The 17,909-nt window shown below is 33.2% G+C and overlaps 1 protein-coding gene and 1 long non-coding RNA gene across 7 annotated transcripts in view; one reads left to right on the top strand and one right to left on the bottom strand.

Moving 5' to 3' along the window:
• LOC141454250 (uncharacterized) overlaps positions 1 to 17,909 on the top strand; it is a 370,074-nt gene that overhangs the window by 154,339 nt on the left and 197,826 nt on the right. The window lies entirely within an intron of this gene.
• On the bottom strand, positions 8,669 to 10,465 carry LOC141454254 (uncharacterized). Its single transcript, XR_012458595.1, has 4 exons — positions 10,350 to 10,465; positions 9,129 to 9,170; positions 8,869 to 8,893; positions 8,669 to 8,784 (listed from the first exon to the last, which is right to left on the bottom strand). It is a non-coding gene; the product is annotated as an uncharacterized lncRNA (long non-coding RNA).

Here is a 17,909-nt window from a genome sequence, read left to right as displayed (position 1 = left end):
TAATAGTTTCAGACTGTTGCAATCAGCGATTTAATTAAATAAAAAAATTTTGTTGATATTTTTACATTACTTTGTGAGTTCTCGTTCGAGACAATAACTAAATAGAATATATTTTAGAGGGGGGTCCATTAAAAAAATTACAAAAAAAATTTCAATTGCTTAATTTATTGTTAAGATATAACATATATTCTGGTCATTCTCTACCACAAAAAATTTAATTTCTCTAGATACGTTTCCTGGCACTATCCGATCTGAAAAAAAAATAAATAGATAAATAAAATCTGCCCGTTCATAAGAATCTTAAATAATTATTGAATCATTTTAATGGTGTACATACTCTAAGTGGATATTTGTCATCTGACCTTTAACGAAAAACTAAAATGTTAACAGACATCGAATACATATATTTCTCTTATAAAGGCCACTTCATCTATCTAATAATACTTGTTACTAATTTCAAATTAGTATAATACTGAAGGGTAAGAAAAATGGCGGAATAGAGGTTGTTTGTGGTTTTGTGACTGTTTTAATAGTGGCTACCGGAGGTTCAGGAAATTTTGAGTTCATTTTTATAAAATATTAGAACTTCTAAAGATTTTACTTAAATTCAGTGCTGTATGGAAATGAATTAAATCATGTGGGAAAGTTTTGTTTTTTTTTTTTAAAAAAAAAAGTCACCTGGATAAAAAATATAGAAAATAAAAAAAAAAAAAAGACAGTTCAGTTTTGGCGACAGAAGCGACAAGTCGAGTGTGGCCACAACAGAGAGCGCAGTTCCATTTTGGCTAGCAAGGGGCGAGCTGAGTGAACTGGAGAGATTTGAGTTTCTGCATTACTCCTCAATTCCGTCGAGGGACAAAGGACATTCCCGAAAGGGGCTTGCGAATGAGAGGCTGGTCAGAAGAAAGAAGTAATCACTCTTCCATTTATTTTTATTTTATTTTTTTTTTGTGAACTTTTGAGGAACTTTAGTCATTCAATTACGGTTATTATTATTATTTTATTTTTTTTGGTGAGTTCATCCTTGTAATTATTGAATATAAGGCATAATTTATATCTTAATCTTTTGGTAATTTTTTATTTGGTTTTGGGTATTTCAAAATTGTAAAGGAGCCAATATTATAAGGGGTTTCATTACCACGGACGCACACCGTGGTTGCCAAGGATTTCTTAAGTTTTTGTATTGGTTTGCCTTTAATCCCTCTTTATTTTCAGTTCCGTTTGCTTATTTTTGTGTTATTTTATTTTATTTCTATTTAAGTTGGGTTTCGTCGTTTACCCCGCAATCAGGAAAAACGGTGGGGCGCTCAACATTTTTTTTTTTGTCTTCTTTTTTTTTCCTCCACCCACCCCCTACTCATCTGTTCGCTGACGACACTAATACTATGCGTTCTCGACAACAGAGAGAGCGTAACATACTTTATCTAATATAATTTTTGAATTCTAATTAAAATTAAAAAAAATTACTTTCCTTACCAAGCTTTCTCTTCTGCCACTAAACTTTTGGGAGGCCGACTGAAATTAAAATATCCATGTTAGTTATTGGTGCATTGAGCGCGTTGATGATTTATAGTAAAAACTAACTATGAATATAAAAAGAAATATTTTATTTTAAAGACAAGCATCTATATTATACTTTAATAATGACCTAAATTTACATACTACTAGCCAATTGAGTGTGTGTTGTAACCAGGAAGGTCGTGCTGGTGAATGTCTCTACATTTCAGTAGTCCAAACTATTGTGAACCTGACTACAATTTTTTATTTTTATTTTGGTGCATAAATAACTATTAATTTCAAATAAAAGTTCTTTCTATTATTAGTTCTGTTCTATTATTATCAAATATTAAATTTGTAAATATTAATATTATTACTTTTGAATGTAGTTTAAGCAGAAATGTAAATCACATCACCACTCACCATCTATATGTACAAATGTGCATTGTTATAGGTGTAAAATAAAGTAAATAAAATACTTTTCTTACACAGAATCATCCTTTTGTTCCGCTAAACTTTTGGTAGGCGGACTGAAATTAAAATATCCATGTTAGTTATTGGTGCATTAAGCGCGTTGATGATTTATTGTAAAAACTAACTATGGATATAAAAAGAATTATTTTATTTTAAAGACAAGCATCGATATTATACTTTAATAATGACCTAAATTTTCATACTACTAGCCAATCAATGTACAGGTAAAAACCAAATCAAAAAACTTGACAAAAGGGAACGGATTTAGTTCAGTGGTTAACGTGTACCGGATTCCAATGCGGAAGATCCCTTTTTCAATCTAGCTTACTTAGATTCACTATTTCTAAAAGCTTCTTACAGCCTCACTTTCCAGTGATAAACTGTTTTGTCTGTAACGTGAGAACATCGTCCGGAAGCAACTGGAAAAAGCCCCAGACCCGAATGAACACAAAACATGCCGCGATTGCGTTTTTCTGTTAAGTGGTAAAGTACAAAATAACTATAAAATCGCACATCCATATCATAGTAAGCATCAAATATTTTGTGCCGGAAATGTACAAAACTGACGGCGAAGTGTCTTTTTTTTAAATTCTTCCTTCCTCACCTCGTCACATGTACGCGGCCCACTTGATAGTAACTTAATTCAAAACATCTCGCTTAATTCCGTTTAAATCCATTTTTTTGAAAATTGGTTAACCCTAGTTACTCTTTTATCATTAGAGATTTACAAGGAAATACAATGACCTTCCCTTCACGTTGTAACAGCATCTTAAGTCTAATGAAATTCAAAAATATTCAAAAGTAATTCACATTGGAGGCTCCGGAAAATAATCTCCTGGCATATCATCGTCTCTTTTCCTGAAATATAATTATTAAAATATTAGAAAAGCTTTCTTGATTTGAAATGCTTTCTTGATTACTATTGTAACCAATTAAATTTTACTTGTTCCTTTATTATCATTATATTACATAGTTCGTTATTTAAACAAGTCCTATTCCTGACCATGTAAGAGCAGATCCTTCGCTTCCCTACTCTTCCATGCAATTCTATCACTCATTCTCTTCAAGGTCAAAAACGATTTCAAAACTTTATTCATATCGCGCAACCATTAACTTAATTCGTTTTTTTCCCCCGTCCACTGTTGGTTACTGTTAACAAACCCAGTAATTTAGGATAAGAGTTTATAGACTGGGACGATCCAGAGATTTATAGATGACCCACTAACCAAGGGAACTGGAATACACTATCAGCTTGGGCAGTGAATCCATTCAACGATAATAATTCCAGACAAGCAACATGGACTTGTATTTATTATAAATGAAAAGTATAATCAGTTTTTTACATATTTTGTAATCTATTTTATTTTTATTTTTATTATTTTTGTTTTTGAGCAATGAAACTTTAGGTTATTTTACATATTGTAGGGCAGAATAATAGCTGCCGGTATAATGTAAATATCTCTCACACTAGGAATTTTCATCTGGAATAAAAATGGAATTTCCTTGTGGAGTAATGGCGGTCCTAATGGCTTACCAAAACCGTAGGAAGGTGGAAAACCCCCAAAAAAATATCAACATAAATAAATAAAAAGGCCTAATGGGGAAAACAGAGAAGGAGATAAAAGTTATTTGGTTGGGCACAATTAGAAGTACATGGAAGGCTGTGGATTAGCTCAGAGTATGCTGAAGAACTGTGGAGTACAAAGAAGAGCATAGTAATCGGCAGATCTCAATTTTAAAAATAATTTTCTATGGAAAAATAACCATACCCTGGGAAAATTCCATTTTCCAGAAATAACCATCGAGTAATTATCAGTAAAAACTTAGTAGGGCAAAAAATAATTCGCTAGGCAGGACTTAAATTGTTCGTTCTAGATCTTTTAATTAGCAAAATTTTATTAATGATTTTTGTTAATATTTAGTTTTGTTAGTCACTTACTCCAGTTGATCTGCTTGTGCAGCATACAGGCAGCACACCAGGGCGATGGTTGCAATCAGTAGAAGCTTCATGATTGTTCAGTGGCGGTGGACGAACTGTTGATACTCACCTCGATGTGGCCGCCCTTTTTATACCCTGTCAACGCCAACTTTATTGTATATTTATTACCAGTAATAATTCAAAGAAAGTAATAATAATTATAACTTTTAATTACATAATTGTCCTTAACGCTGATAGAAGCAATTAAATTTTAATTTAAATGTTACGCATATTAGAGATGACTCAATTGTAATAAATCCATTTCTACACCTACTCGTTTTAACCGGTCTTTTGTATTTTCCTAAGAGTCATTTTCAAAATAGAGTTTTCTCTATAAAGTCTCAGTTATTCAAAAGAGTTTTTCTTTTAGAAATTATTGATCTTAATCAGAGGTAGAAATTACTTTTATTTATAAGTTTAATTTCACCTTTTGCTTTTTATTATTACTTTTATTGTACTTGAGGCGCCACGGTAGCCGATCAGATTAAGAACTGAGACCTGCAAAGCTAATGTGTATTGTGGTTCTGGGTTCGATTCCCGGTCTTGACCTTGGATTTTATATAATGGTGAAATGAGAAATAGTCAAGTACGTTTCCTATTCGCCTCCGTGCTCGACACCTATTAAATGGTAGTTGGACGTTAAGCCCCGCCTGAAATAATAGGCGATTACTTTACTTAATTATTGTACTTGAACTTTTACGATGCGAAAACTTTTATTAGCCAAAGGACTTCAACACTTATAAATTAATTACATTCATTAGATTCTTCTAAAACTTATTCATAAGAAGTTTTTTTGTGATGGCTAAAACATAGTACAAGATTTATAACAAATATTCAGTAAATTATTTCTCATTATAAGAGACAATTTCCCACGCTGAGATGCTGGATTCAGTTTCAGCAAACAACCCTAAGATTTGATTGTAACGTTACTCCCATAATATTGAGTGAAAATATTTTAAAATAAATTATAAAAAAAAAAAAATCAGATTAGACTTAAAACTCTTCTGAAGAAATTCAACTTAAAAACTTTATTCTCTTAATATATAGTACTATCCCCAAACCTATGTGGTCTTACGTACTAGAGCTGTGGGGTTCAGCCAAACCTGCAAACACACGGACTGTGCAGGATATTTCATTCAAAACTCCTCCGACAGATAGCTGACTCTCCTTTCTACGTGACTGACCTCACTCTTCACACCGACCTCAACATCCCCTTCGTACACCAATTAGCCAAGACTAAATATCAAAAATTCCATACTGCTCTCTCCACTTGCTCCAATCCTCTAGTACAGTCTCTCGCTTCCTCTGACATTCCTGACAATCCTCCTCGCCGACTGAATCGCCAGTGGCCCCGCGACTTCCTCGCATTCTGAAGGCCTAAAAATCATATCATTAAAAAAAAAAAAAAAAAAAATTCTTTTAATAAAGTTCGTGAAAACTTTTTAAGTAGAGCTTAAGTAAGTTTTTTCTACTTCTGTTTGTGCTTTAAAATCAATTTGAGAAATTTCATTTTCAAACCAGGAGTGCGTTTTAGTGAATATACAGGGTGTTCAGCATAAGACTACGGTAACTTCGGGAGGCGATTCTGGGCATCATTTGCAACAAAAAATTCCATATAAACTATGGCTCGATTCGGCTCCGTTTTGTAGATATATTTAATTTTATGTTTTTTCAAGGTACTACTACTTTTTAGCAAAATGTCGTCTATATTTCTCAAACTATTAAAGCTACAGTAATTTCAATAAGCTCATTAGAAAGAAGGTTAAATTTCCTTTTAAATAAGCTAATTTGTATTCCAAAATAATAATATTAAGTATTTTACTTTGTGGCCCAAACATAAGAAATTGCAAGTTTCTAATTTTTCCAAAAACTTTGACTTCATTTTTCTCAAAAACATTTTATATGTAAAAAACCGTGCACTATTCAGGAAAAACATCTACATACGATCACCTTTCGAACGGTATACAATAATTAGGGTTATGTTAAAAATTGATGCAGAAAACTGTGATTAATTGCAAAAAAGTTGGCCTCAAAACAGTGTCGGCATTATGAAAGAACCTTACTTATCGCTCTAATCTCAAAGTTAAAAACTGATATGTTTTATCCTAATACGGCTTATAAAAACAAATAAATACAAGAAGAAGAAAAGATAGTTTGAAGTCTACATTTTCATTAGATATTTAGTTGTCATTTTGCTATCATTATGCCAACGTATTCGAATATTGAATATCGCGACATGTTATGCATCTACGGTTTTGTAGATGGGAATAGTGAATTCTAGATGTTTTCCCGATAGTGTGATCCGAACGCTAAGCCGATCTTGGAGGTGTACAGGCGGTCCGGTGAAGTATTCCATCCACTATTATTTAATTTGGGGATCAGAGCGAGTAATAAGTTCTTGGCTTATTCATTAGCTCTCCACAATCTCCTGTGTTCGGCTTATTCATTAGCTCTTCATAACCTGTTAATTCCAAAAGTTTATTGAGTAGTTCAAAATGATGATTTATTCACATTATCTAGCATATTTCTTTAATTAACTAAAGAATAACACACAGATCTAAACTCGTTAAACGAAAATCCTTTCTTTCGAAATTGGTACCTAACACTCATTTAACATCATATTCATTTCTCTTCTTTTTATTTTATTTTATTATTTATAATATAAATTTTATATTTTTGAATATAGTTCTTAAATTAATTAATTATTAAAATACACGTTTCCAAAAAATCGTACTGGATTTGATGATTCTGATCAGTTATATTCTTATGGTAGGTGAATTCCTTTCATAACGCCGACGCTGTTTTGAGGCCTACTTTTTTGCAATTAATCACAGATTCCTGCATCAATTTATAACATAACCCCAATTATTGTACACCGTTCGAAAGGGGATCGTATGTAGATGTTTTTCCTGAATAGTGCACTGTTCTTTCATATAAAATGTTTTTAAGAAAAATGAAGCCAAAATTTTTGGAAAAAATTAGAAACTTGCTATTCCTTATGTTTAGGCTACAAAGTAAAATACTTAATATTATTATTTTGGAATACAAATTAGCTTATTTAAAAGGAACTTTAACCTTCTTTCTAATGAGCTTACTGAAATTGCTGTAGCTTTAATAGTTTAAGAAATATAGACAACTTTTTGCTAAAAAGTAGTAGTACCTAGAAAAAACATAAAATTAAAAATATCTATAAAACGGAGCCGAATCGAGCCATAGTTTACATGGAATTTTTTTTTGCAAATGATGCCCAGAATCGCTTTCCGAAGTTACTGTAGTCTCATGCTGAACACCCTGTAGAGCATGCTATTCTCTGGTGAGTGGTGTACTCAACCTAACCGGACAGCTGCATCGCTCACTGCACACAAATGAAGGCTGCAATTGTTAAATGTTCCCATCTGAACTAGGAGAGATTGGAGGCAAGAAATATCTATCTCTCCTTGTCCAAGATTAGTCTAAACAGAGACTAGTATTTTTTTAGGACGAGTCTAGGATATCTAGCTACCTTGTTTGAGCTGATACAATACGATTTTTTTGGGCAAACCGTCTAACTCTAATTTCAATAAGGTCCGTCGGATCAACCTGTACCGGATGGCCCAGGAGGCGACAGAGAGGAGTTACTTAAAGCCAAGATATAACAAAAAGGTCCAATCTCAAAAACCCCTGTCGACGTGAATTCTATCATTGGGCCGATCTGTAGTTGGCCAAGTTGATCTGGCCAAGTTAGCTGTAGTTGGTTGATCTGGAGCCTTCGCTGGCTCCAGCCTTACCATCCGGCAAGTATGGCATGCATTGATAAAGTTTTCTATCTCTTTATCCACTGATGGCCACCAAACGTAAGAGCGAGCCATAGATTTCATCTTGTTCATACCCTGGTGTCCTGCAAGCAGATCCTTGAGCACTCTTATTCTTAGTTGCCGCGGCAGTATGATGCGGTATCCCCACATCACCACTCCGGTTTCTACTAACAGTTCAGTTGTCCGAACAAAATTCGACTTAAGGTTTTCCTCTACCTTTTCTGGCCATCCATACTTTATGTAAGTATAAACTTTACTCAGTTCTGAATTCCGTCTTATCTTATCCTTAACCGTTTTTAAATTCATAGAAAGTGCGGATTCCATCATGTTAATATAATCGATGTCATCTTTCTGTCCCGCATCTGGCTTCTTATCCACAATTGGTAGCCGCGAAAAACCGTCAGCTACTTTCCTCTGGCTAGACATTTATTTCATCGTGAAATTGAAACCCGATAGGTACAATGCCCAACTCTGGAGCCTTCCAGCGGCCATTTCCGGTAAGCCTTTATGCTCTCTAAACAGTGGTAACAAGGGTTAATATTCACAGAATAAAATAAATTGGTCGCCCGCTAAGTACTGATAAAACTTTTTAACAGACCAAAATATCGCTAAAGCATCTTTATGAATCATGGAATCGTTCAACTCTGCTTTGCTGAGTACGCTGGATGCAAACGATATAGGTCTGTCAGTACCATCTGGCGTTTCGTGTAAAATAACCGCAGCTATGCCTCTCTTTGAACCCACAAAAAGAAATAAAAAGCTAGTCTTAAAGGCTAATTGTTTCAGACTGCTGCAATCATCGATTTAATAAAATAAAAAAAAAACTTTTTGAAGTTTTTATATTAATTAATGAGTTCTCGTTCCAGACAATAACTAAATAGAATATATTTTAGAGGGGGGTCCATTAAAAAAATTACACACAAAATTTCAATTGCTTAATTTATTGTTAAGATATATAATTTGGTCATTCCCTACCACTAATATTTAAACCAGATTTCGAAATGATTTGTCTAGATACGTTTCCTGGCACTATCCCTGGTACTGAAAAAAATAAATATATAAATAAAATCTGCCCGTTAATAAGAATCTTAAATAATTATTGAATTATTTTAATGGTTTACATACTCAATCTGGACCGACGGCCTATGACCTTTAACAAAAAACAAAAATGTTAACAGACATCGAATACATATTTTGAATTTGGTTTTATTTAGTGGCAGGTATTTAAACAGTAGTATCTCTTAGTAAGCTTAATTTTATGGCCATCTCTGGAAGAGTTGGTGATACAGATTTCCTCTTATAATGGCCACATCATCTAAGTATCTAATAACACTTTATCTAATTTACTTTCTAAATTCTAATTAAAAATAAAATACTTTTCTTACGTAGAACCGTCGTTTTGTTCCGCTAAACTTTTGGGAGGCACACTGAAATTAAAATATCCATGTTAGTTATTGGTGCATTGAGCGCGTTGATGATTTATTGTAAAAACTAACTATGGATATAAAAAGAATTATTTTATTTTAAAGACAAGCATCGATATTATTCTTTAATAATGACCTAAATTTACATACAACTAGCTAATCAATGTACAGGTAAAAACCAAATCAAAAACTTGACAACAGGAAAGGGATTTAGTTCAGTGGTTAACGTGTACCGGATTCCAATGCGGAAGATCCCTTGTTCAATCTAGCTTACTTAGATTCACTATTTCTAAAAGCTTCTTACAGCCACACTTTCCAGTGATAAACTATTTTGTCTGTAACGTGAGAACATCGTCCGGAAGCAACTGGAAAAAGCCCCAGACGCCAATGAACACAAAACATGCCGCGATTGCGTTTTTCCGTTAAACGGTAAAGCACAAAATAACTATAAAATCGCACTTTCATATCATATTAAGCATCAAATTTTTGTGCCGGAAATATCCATAAATACGCAGACCACTTGATAGTAACTTAATTCAAAAAATCTTGCTTAATTCCATGTAAATCCATTTTTCTGTAAAGTTAATCCTAGTTACTCTTTTATCATTAGAGATTTACAAGGAAATACAATGACCTTTCCTTCACCTTGTAACAGCATCTTAACTCTAATGAAATTCAAAAATATTCAAATGTTATTCACCCTGGACCATCCGCAAGCGCTTTAGGATTCTCTGGTAGCCTTAAATTTAATTAGTATAATATTAGAAATGCTTTCTTGATTTGAGTATTTTAATCTCTATTGCAACCAATTGAGTTTTACTTGTTCCTTTATTATCATTATACTACTTAGTTCGTTATTTGAACAAGTTCTATTCCTGACAATATAAGAGCTAATCCTCTGAGCTGTGGTTTAGCTCAGAGTAGGCTGACGAACTATGGAGTTCAAAAAAGAGCATAGTAATCGACAGATCTCAATTTTAAAAATAATTTTCAATTTATAAAAAAACCATACCCTGGGAAAATTCCATTTTCCAGAAATAACCATCGAGTAATTATCAGTAAAAACTTAGTAGGGCAAAAAATAATTCGCTAGGCAGGACTTAAATTGCTCGTTCTAGATCTTTTAATTAGCAAAATTTTATTAATGATTTTAGTTAATATTTTGTTTTATTAGTCACTTACGTTCCGAATTGATCTGCTTGTGCAGCATACAGGCAGCACACTAGGGCGATGGTTGCAATCAGTAGAAGCTTCATGATTGTTCAGTGGCGGTGGGCGAACTGTTGATACTCACCTCGATGTGGCCGCCCTTTTTATACCCTGTCAACGCCAACTTTATTGTATATTTATTACCAGTAATAATTCAAAGAAAGAAATAATAATTATTACTTTTAATTATATAATTGTCCTTAACGCTGATGGAAGCAATTAAATTTTACTTTAAATGTTATGCACATTAGAGATGACTCAAATGTAATAAATCCATTTCTACACCTCCTCGTTTTAACGGGTCTTTTGTATTTTTCTAAAATTTTCCGTTCATTTTTCTCTATAAAAACTGTTATTCAAAAGAGTTTTTCTTTTGGAAATTATTGATCTTAATCAGCGGTAGAAATTTACTTTTATTTATAAGTTTAATTTCACCTTTTGCTTTTTATTATTACTTTTATTGTACTGAACTTTTACGATGCGAAAACTTTTATTAGCCAAAGGACTTCATCACTTATACATTTATTACATTCATTAGATTCTTCTAAAAACTTATTCATAAGAAGTTTTTTTGTGATGGCTTAAACATAGTACAAGATTTATAACAAGTATTCAGTAAATCTTATACTATTATAAAAGATAATTTCCCACGCTGAGACGCTGGATCAGTTTCAGCAACCCACTCGAAGATTTGATTGTTACGTTACTGTCATAATTTTGGGTAAAAATATTTAAAGAAAATTATAAAAATTAAAATATCAGATTAGACCTAAAACTTTTTTGACGAAATTCATCTTAAACACTTTATTCTCTTAATATACAGTACTATCCTCAAACCTATGTGGACTTACGAACTAGAGCTGTGGGGTTCAGCCAAACCTGCAAACGTACGGACTGTGCAGGACATTTCAATCAAAACTACTTGGACAGATAGCTGACGCTCCTTTCTACGTGACTAACCTCAATCTTCACACCGACCACCACATCACCTTCGTACACCAATTAGCCAAGACTAAATATAAAAAATTCCATACTGCTCTCTCCACTTGCTCCAATTTTCTAGTACAGTCTCTCGCCACCTCTGACATTTCTGACAATACTCCTCGCCGTCTGAATCGCCAGTGGCTCGCGACTTAATCGCATTCTGAAGGCCTAGAATCATATCCTGCAGAAAGTGCTGCCGCTCGGCAGTTTCTTTCCTCCTGCCTTTCACGCCTCTATACTTCAATCTCCCTATTTACTTATTGTATAGTGTATTATACAGATTGTATATAAAATAAATTTTAAAAAAAAATTCTTAATAAAGTTCATGAAATCTTTTTCAAAACAGCTTAAATAATTTTTTACTACTTCTGTTTGCAATATTTGTGCGTTTAAATCAATTTGAGAAATTTCATTTTCAAACCAGAACGAGTACATTTTAGTGAATATAGAGCATGCTATTCTCTGGTTAGTGGTCAACCTAACCGGACCGCTGTATCGCTCACTGCACACAAATGAAGGCTGCAATTGTTAAATGTTCCCATCTGCACTAAGGGTGATTGGAGGCATGCAATATCCATCTCTCCTTGTCCAAGATTTGTCCAAACAGGGACTAGTATTTTTTATTATTTTTAGGACGAGTCTAGGATATCTAGCTACCTTGTTAGAGCTCATATAATACGATTTTTTTGGGCGAACCGTCTAACTCTAATTTCAAAAAGGTCCGCCGGATCAACCTGTACCGGATGGCCTTGGAAGCTACAGTGAGGAGTTACTTAAAGCCAAGATATAACAAAAAGGGCCAATCTCATAAACCCCTGTCAAGGCAAACGGTGCAAGTAGTGTCATTTTTTGATTGTTTGTTGCATTTTAGAATAGACACGAAGCTAGACAAGAGCGGTTGATTTATTTAAAGAAATAGCATTATAAAATAAATATTTAAGAATTTAGACATCAACGTCACATTGAAATAACTTGTAGAATGACTTGAATAATACTAGCAATTTAAAAATATAATATATTATATATAGACAATTATGACAGTTGGAATAACTGGTCGCATTTATTTTCAAAGTTTTAATTGCGTCTTATCACTTTTCAGTGATAAAGAATAACCCTCTTTTTTCTCAATAAAGCAGGAACTTTTGGCTGAGTAACACAAAGCTCTTTGTTATCAGTGAATTTGGTTTAATAATTCTTAGAATCCTTTAAAACAACGCAAACTTTGTTCAGCGGTAATTTAAAAAAAAACCTTTGTTGCTAACAATGTCGATTCTTCCTTAAACTTTTATTGTTTTTTCCCCTGGATTCAGGAACACCATACGAGGCTTAAACGTACCGAACTAAACAAACGATACAAGCTTCTAGCCAGACTACTCGACAAACGACCCAAAACTCTCACTACAGAACAAACGACGACTATATACAGCTCTTCTCACACCAATATGGACTTACGAACTCGAACTTTACGGAACAGCTAAAAAATCCAACATCAATAGACTGCAAACTCTCCAATCCAAAATTCTCCGCCACATAGTAGACGCTCCTTTCTATGTTAGCAACCACACACAATACACACAGATCTCCAAATTCCACTCATCTCCGAACTTGCCAAAATTCGATAAAAAAAAATTCACCAAAAACTCTCACTTCATCCCAACCCTTCAGCTGCAAACTTATCTTCAACTACGGTACCCTCCAATCCTCGAAGACGGCTGGGGCGCCGTTGGCCCCGTGACCAACTGGGTGACTAATGGCGGCCATCATTTGGATGACCGTCATTCACGTCTGCCACACTATTCACATACACTTATCGCAATTTACCTATTGTGCCCTGTAGGTACAGGTGTAAATTACATTAAAAGGATAAATAAAAAATAAAAAAAAAAGATTCAGGAACGCAGTAGTGAGTAGTGATTACGTCACAAAAAGAAATAAAAAGCTAGTCTTAAAGTCTAATAGTTTCAGAATGTTGCAATCATCGATTTAATTAATTAAAAAAAACTTTTTGAAGTTTTTACATTACTTTGTGAGTTCTCGTTCGAGACAATAACTAAATAGAATATATTTTAGAGAGGGGTCCATTAAAAAAATTACAAACAGAATTTCAATTGCTTAATTTATTGTTAAGATATATAATTTGGTGATTCCCTTCCACTAGATTTCGAAATGATTTGTCTAGAAACGTTTCCTGGCACTATCCCTGGTATTGAAAAAAATAAATAGATAAATAAAATCTGCCCGTTAATAAGAATCTTAAATAATTATTGAATTATTTTAATGGTGTACATACACTATGTAGATTGGCGGCATCTGACCTTTAACAAAAAACAAACATGTTAACAGACATCGATTACATATACTTATTTCTCTTATAAAGTCCACTTTATCTATCTAATAATACTTTATCTAATATAATTTTTGAATTCTAATTAAAATTAAAATAAATTACTTTCCTTACCAATCTTTCTCATCTTCCGCTAAGTTTTTGGTAGCCATACTGAAATTAAAATATCCATGTTAGTTATTGGTGCATTCAGCGCGTTGATGATTTATTGTAAAAACTAACTATGGATATAAAAAGAAATATTTTATTTTAAAGACAAGCATCGATATTATTCTTTAATAATGACCTAAATTTAGATACAACTAGCCAATCAATGTACTGGTAAAAACCAAATCAAAAAACTTGACAACAGGGAACGGTTTAGTTCAGTGGTTAACGTGTACCGGATTCCAATGCGGAAGATACCTTGTTCAATCTAGCTTACTTAGATTCACTATTTCTAAAAGCTTCTTACAGCCTCACTTTCCTGTGATAAACTGTTTTGTCTGTAACGTGAGAACATCGTCCGGAAGCAACTGGAAAAAGCCCCAGACGCCAAAGAACACAAAACATGCCGCGATTGCGTTTTTCTGTTAAGTGGTAAAGTACAAAATAACTATAAAATCGCACATTCATATCATAGTAAGCATCAAATATTTTGTGCCGGAAATGTACAAAATTGACGGCGAAGTGTCTTTTTTTTTAAATTCTTCCTTCCTCACCTCGTCACATGTACGCGGCCAACTTGATAGTAACTTAATTCAAAAAATCTCGCTTAATTCCGTGTAAATCCATTTTATTGAAAATTTGTTAATCCTAGTTACTCTTTTATCATTAGAGATTTACAAGGAAATAAAATGACCTTTCCTTCACCTTGTAACAGCATCTTAAGTCTAATGAAATTCAAAAATATTCAAAAGTAATTCACCCGATAAAATCCGGAAAATCATCTGGCGATCTACGATTAGTATCTTCTCTTCCCCTGAAATTTAATTATTAATAATTAGAAACGCTTTCTTGATTTGAAATGCTTTCTTGATCACTATTGTAACCAATTAAATTTTACTTGTTCCTTTCTTATCATTATATTACTTAGTTCTTTATTTAAACAAGTCCTATTCCTGACCATGTAAGAGCAGATCCTTCGCTTCCCTACTCTTCCATGCAATTCTATCACTCATTCTCTTCAAGGTCAAAAACGATTTCAAAACTTTATTCATATCGCGCAACCATTAACTTAATTCGTTTTTTCCCCCCGTCCACTGTTGGTTTCTGTTAACAAACCCAGTAATTTAGGAAAAGAGTTTATAGACTGGGACGATCCAGAGATTATAGATGACCCACTAACCAAGGGAACTGGAATATACTATCAGCTTGGGCAGTGAAACCATTCAACGATAATAATTCCAGACAAGCAATATGGACTTGTATATATTATAATATGAATAATATAATTAGTTTTTTACATATCTTTTGTTTTATTGTATTTTTATTCTTATTATTTTTGTTTTTGAGCAATGAAACTTTAGGTTATTTTACATATTGTAGGGCAGAATAATAGCTGCCGGTATAATAAAAAGATCTCTCACACTAGGAACTTTCTTCTGGAATAAAAATGGAATTTCTTTGTGTAGTAATGGCGGTCCTAATGGCTTACAAAAACCGCAGGAAGGTGGAAGACCTCCAAAAAATATCAACATAAATAAATAAAAAAGCCTAATGGGGAAAAAAGAGAAGGAGATAAAAGTTATTTGGTTGGGCACAATTAGAAGTACATGGAAGGCTGTGGATTAGCTCAGAGTATGCTGAACAACTGTGGAGTACAAAGAAGAGCATAGAAATCGGCAGATCTGAATTTTGAAAATAATTTTCTATTTTTATTCAGTATTTACCATACCCTGGGAAAAATCCATTTTCCAGAAATAACCATCGAGTAATTATCAGTAAAAACTTAGTAGGGCAAAAAATAATTCGCAAGGCAGGACTTAAATTGCTCGTTCTAGATCTTTTAATTAGCAAAATTTTATTAATGATTTTAGTTAATATTTTGTTTTATTAGTCACTTACGTTCCGAATTGATCTGCTTGTGCAGCATACAGGCAGCACACTAGGGCGATGGTTGCAATCAGTAGAAGCTTCATGATTGTTCAGTGGCGGCGGATGAACTGTTGATACTCACCTCGACGTGGACGCCCCTTTTATACCCTCTCAACGCCAACTTTATTGTATATTTAATACCAGTCATAATTCAAAAAAAGAAATAATAATTATTATTTTTAATTACATAATTGTCCTTAACGCTGATTGAAGCAATTAAATTTTAATTTAAATGTTATGCATATTAGAGATGACTCAAATGTAAAAAATCCATTTCTACACCTATTTCTTTTAACGGGTCTTTTGTATTTTTCTAAAATTTTCCGTTCATTTTTCTCTATAAAAACTCTGTTATTCAAAAGAGTTTTTCTTTTAGAAATCATTGATCTTATTCAGTGGTAGAAATTTACTTTTATTTATAAGTTTAATTTCACCTTTTGCTTTTTATTATAACTTTTATTGTACTTGAGGCGCCATGGTAGCCGATCAGATTAAGAGCTGAGACCTGTAAAGCTAATGTGTATTGTGGTTCTGGGTTCGATTCCCGGTCTTGACCTTGGATTTTATATAATGGTGAAATGAGAAATAGTAAAGTACGTTTCCTATTCGCCTCCGTCCTCGACACCTAGTAAATGTTAGTTGGACGTTAAGCCCTGCCTGAAAAAAAAAAAAGCGCTTACTTTACTTAATTATTGTACTTGAACTTTTACGATGCGAAAACTTTTATTAGCCAAAGGACTTCAACACTTATAAATTAATTACATTCATTAGATTCTTCTAAAACTTATTCATAAGAAGTTTTTTTTGTGATGGCTAAAACATAGTACAAGATTTATAACAAGTATTCCGTAAATTATTTCTCATTATAAGAGACAATTTCCCACGCTGAGATGCTGGATTCAGTTTCAGCAAACAACCCTAAAATTTGATTGTAACGTTACTCCCATAATATTGAGTGAAAATATTTTAAAATAAATTATAAAAAAAAAAAAATCAGATTAGACTTAAAACTCTTCTGAAGAAATTCAACTTAAAAACTTTATTCTCTTAATATATAGTACTATCCCCAAACCTATGTTGTCTTACGTACTAGAGCTGTGGGGTTCAGCCAAACCTGCAAACACACGGACTGTGCAGGATATTTCATTCAAAACTCCTCCGACAGATAGCTGACCCTCCTTTCTACGTGACTAACCTCACTCTTCACACCGACCTCAACATCCCCTTCGTACACCAATTAGCCAAGACTAAATATCAAAAATTCCATACTGCTCTCTCCACTTGCTCCAATCCTCTAGTAAAGTCTCTCGCTTTCTCTGACATTCCTGACAATCCTCCTCGCCGACTGAATCGCCAGTGGCCCCGCGACTTCCTCGCATTCTGAAGGCCTAAAAATCATATCATAAAAAAAAAAAAAAAAAAATTCTTTTAATAAAGTTCGTGAAAACTTTTTAAGTAGAGCTTAAGTAAGTTTTTTCTACTTCTGTTTGTGCTTTAAAATCAATTTGAGAAATTTCATTTTCAAACCAGGAGTGCGTTTTAGTGAATATACAGGGTGTTCAGCATAAGACTACGGTAACTCCGGGAGGCGATTCTGGGCATCATTTGCAACAAAAAATTCCATATAAACTATGGCTCGATTCGGCTCCGTTTTGTAGATATATTTAATTTTATGTTTTTTCAAGGTACTACTACTTTTTAGCAAAATGTCGTCTATATTTCTCAAACTTTTAAAGCTACAGTAATTTCAATAAGCTCATTAGAAAGAAGGTTAAATTTCCTTTTAAATAAGCTAATTTGTATTCCAAAATAATAATATTAAGTATTTTACTTTGTGGCCCAAACATAAGAAATTGCAAGTTTCTAATTTTTCCAAAAACTTTGACTTCATTTTTCTCAAAAACATTTTACATGAAAAAACCGTGCACTATTCAGGAAAAACATCTACATACGATCACCTTTCGAACGGTATACAATAATTAGGGTTATGTTAAAAATTGATGCAGAAAACTGTGATTAATTGCAAAAAAGTTGGCCTCAAAACAGTGTCGGCATTATGAAAGAACTTTACTTATCGCTCTAATCTCAAAGTTAAAAACTGATATGTTTTATCCTAATACGGCTAATAA

Source organism: Rhodnius prolixus, unplaced genomic scaffold, assembly GCF_049639745.1.
Source record: "Rhodnius prolixus isolate KJV_2025 unplaced genomic scaffold, Rpr scaffold_9, whole genome shotgun sequence".
Taxonomy (NCBI): Eukaryota; Metazoa; Arthropoda; class Insecta; order Hemiptera; family Reduviidae; genus Rhodnius; species Rhodnius prolixus.
The sequence above is the reverse complement of the archived record's forward strand: the minus strand, read 5'-3'. Positions and strand labels throughout refer to the sequence as shown.